Here is a 4,016-nt window from a genome sequence, read left to right on the forward strand (position 1 = left end):
CGGTCTACATATGAAAAATACCTATATTACAATGTCTTTGTTCGTATTTTATTTATTTCAAGCATTATTTAATTATTTTATTTATTTATTTCGATTTTATTTATTTCAAGTCTTTATGTTACCACTTTAGATTTGAGAAAACACCATCTTCAAACATTAGATCCAAGCGTAAGCATACATAATTTTAATATATTATGGAATATAGAATTATTTAATTTCTGCAAACTAAATCGTAATAAAACGCGTGTGCTATCACTTATTTCCATTAAAAAAACATTCCATCAAATAGATATTAGCCACAAAACAGTTATGATATTAGTTTTTATTCTTATTAATACTTTTAACAGATATTTCGATACAAATACAAATGCAATGCTTATGTAATCGTTTTCAGCAATTCTCATATCTGTCAGACTATAGATAGAAAGGAAAAGATTTCTCTAATATAAAAGATTGCTTAATTTTCCTCTTAAAGTGCAATGCTGACACTATTTGCTTTTTTTTCTAGAGAAAGGTTTAGGAAGTGATATTGCATTAATAATAGCATAGAAAGTGGGGACTTAAATTTTTTTGTCTTCATACAAGAGTACTTCATCTTACCTAATTTGGGAGCAGGAATTTCAAATTGAAATTAGTTTTGATCCGTGTTTTTTTTTCAAAATGGTATGTTTACTTTAGTTTATTTTTTGCCTAAATTTACAAGTATATAAGATAATATAAGTTTTAAGTTAATTTTCAAGTATATAAGTAGATCATATAGACTCGAAATTACTCTAACAAAATGGCATTGAATTGTGAAAGCTTGTGATTTGTTTAGAAGTAGTGATGGGTAGAAACCTGATAAATCGAATTTACCAAACCAAGCATCATATATTAAAAGATAAATTTTGCTGTACCACTAGAAAATATTTATGAGCAATCGGTAGCAAGTTCACATTGCTGCATAACTTTAAATCAAGATTGAATTCGAGGTTTATGAAAATTATCAATGCAATCACTTAGAGCTAGACAAAGACGGCTGTTTGCCCAATTACCATATAACACCTGGAGACCAACCTAAACTTAGCAAGCACTCGAAGAAATATTTCCGAAAAAGAGTAGAAAGTTGGCAATCCTGTGTGTAAAAGGACAAAAAATATAGTCACTTTCTTATGAGCAAATACAAATTTTATAAAAACTCTAATTGATCTAAATGTATCTTTTTAAAATAACAACCACTACAAAAGATATTTCGCAAAAAATTGAATTTTACAAGCTATGTCACAACATAACAAGGCATAGGGTTAAATTATTGCTTTATTGAAATTTCCTACATTTCCAAGCTTGTGCGCTCAGTTTAGGCTTGTAAACTTTTGCCAAGTAGATGGACGGATAGAACAATTTAATAAAGGACATCAAAAAGAATGCATCCTGGTTACGGCGGTATTCGAACCCGCAACCTTTAGCTGGCAATACGCTTCACACACGCTTGTTAAATTATCATTAATTTGAATTAAATTATTTTTTAATCAAATTATTACCTATTGATTAAATTATTATTTAAATTATTATTATTTATTTCATTATTTAAATATTTCAAGTTATTATTGATTTGATTTGATTAATTATTATTTGATTAATAAAATTTACAAGAAGTGGTAGGCTAAATTATTTTAATTCTGTTTTATTAAAATTAATACATTAACTTTTCCAATAGGAAGAATATTTTCTGAAACTCCTTAGTCGTTGAAGGGTTCGCCCACGTGATCGTAGCACAAGGTGTTGGATAAAACCACAAATGAAATGAACTGCAACGAAATCAAGAGAGAGCATAAAAGTAGAATATCCAAACCATTTTTTATTGGTCGTCAGACAAAATTTTGTTTTGGAAAAGCTATCATTGTTTATTAACACACTGCAAGCGGGTACATTTCCTAGTCCTAGTGTTTTGATTTTATTGGGCACCTGAGTCGCGAAGCGACCCCTATCCCATTCGTCTGGAATTTTAACACTGTTTTGGTTGAGCATTGAGGTAAGCAGGAAGTCGAGTTGCTTTTATAAATCTTTCAAGCACTTTACTTGAATAACTAAAAGGGAATAAAAAAAATGAGCAGCTTGCTCTATAGTTGTGTTTGTTTGATTTTGGAGTTGTTCAGAATTGCATCAGCATGAGGAAGCGTTATTTTCAGAAAGGTTGATGAAATTCTTTGTTTTGATAGTTGTGATATGAGGCGTCGGAGGTGAAATGTGCAGCTATTAGTCTGTAGTTTTTATCTTTGATATAATTTTCAAATTTAAAGATTTCATTAAAATTTGCTGTTTTACATTCTATGGTTTTATCGAAAAAATCTGCGTTTAGCTTGTATATATGCTGTGATAGAGTTGGTATTTTGAGGTCTGTATGTATATTGGTATTCCGGATGAACCATCTTGCACAGGTTATTTTTCTAAGGATCTTGTTTTGACATTGGTTTAATTTTTTCAGTAGATGTTGAGGTATCGTTGTCCAGGCAGGTGAGGCATAGGTAAGTATTGGGCGGATCATTGCTGTATAGTAAATTTTCAAAAATGTATATAACAGTTGCAGACGTGCCAACTTTTAATCCCTTCCATTATCATTTTTCCCACTGGTATAAAAATGGAATTAAAACTCAATTTTAAGCAAACAAATACGTTGTATTTGAAAAAAATTAGGTTGACAACCATGATAGTAACGTATATTAATATATAAGCTTAATTTTTGTAAGAATAGTGGTGATCAAAGTCATTTAAAAATTAAATTTATAAAAGAAAAAATAGTATATATTTACTACCACTTTAAATATGAAAATAAAATCTCCCGCAAAATGCGGGAGAGTTGGCAGGTATGCAGTTGTTATAAATTAAAATTTTAAAAAAACGGTAGGCAAGATTTCATAAAAGGTAGAGCAAACTCTTCGCAATAGCAACAACTTCAATTTAAAAAAAATATACAACGAATGATTTTTAATGCTAATTTCCTCTATACTATTGTTACCAAGAATGGATAATTTCTTTGGAAAATCGAGCTAAAATGAAGTAGTTTTGCTACCACTTTTTAAACTTTTGTATGGATCGAACAAACCTCAAATTCGTATTTTCACGGTCCCGCAGTGGACTGATCGTTAAGACAAATCACCGAAGTCAAGCATCACTGAGTGCGGTCAGTGTGCGGGTGGGCGACCTCTTGGATCAGTCTGCGTAGGGACCGAGGGTGTGCGGCATTGGTCCTCGTTAAACTGTGCTACCGTAAAGTGCTCGACTTCGCGCGCAGGTCGTCGGGCTACCGAAGCGGGGGTGCCATCCCCTCCGCAGAGGATCAAAATTGTGATGGCATGTCTTCGGATCATCCTCCGGGATGTTTCACAGACTAACGCCAATAGCCTATTGTGCAGCTCTAGTGCTACGTAAATTAACAACAACAACAACGTATTTTCACGTGACTGCTTGCAATGTGTTTCAATGTCCCAAAACAGTTCTTCCAAACCAACAATTCATTTCCGTTTTAATTTGCACGAATTAGGAAGTACTATTTTATTGATACTAGTCCCACGTTAGGACACTCTTTTTAATATGGTTGGTTGTTGCAATACATATGATTCAAACTACAGCGTTAAAAGGAAAAGTATAAAAACTTATTTTGTTACAAATGCGGTAGTAGTAATTTTTTAAGAAAATATATGGACTGGCTTTTCATGAAAGTAAAAACTTAGGAACAATTCTATTGTACTTCGAGAAAAAACTTTCTGAAGTTATAAGACTTTTAGTGCGTCGAGCTGCAAAGTAAACAACAAATTACACAGGAGAGTCATATTTTTTGCTTTCTGTTGCATGATATTATCATAGATATTATCGTAGATATTAACATATCGCTGATTTCAAATCTGTAATCGGTTTCTCTCCATAAGCTACAGCTTTTTTAAATGACATTTTTAGTCCATTTTTTGTCAAAATGGACAAGTTTAATAAGGTTATACAAAACAGGAGATCGCATAAATACTGAGACAAATTTCTGTGGG

The sequence above is a fragment of the Parasteatoda tepidariorum genome, chromosome 9 (genome assembly GCF_043381705.1).
Source record: "Parasteatoda tepidariorum isolate YZ-2023 chromosome 9, CAS_Ptep_4.0, whole genome shotgun sequence".
NCBI classification, from domain to species: Eukaryota; Metazoa; Arthropoda; class Arachnida; order Araneae; family Theridiidae; genus Parasteatoda; species Parasteatoda tepidariorum.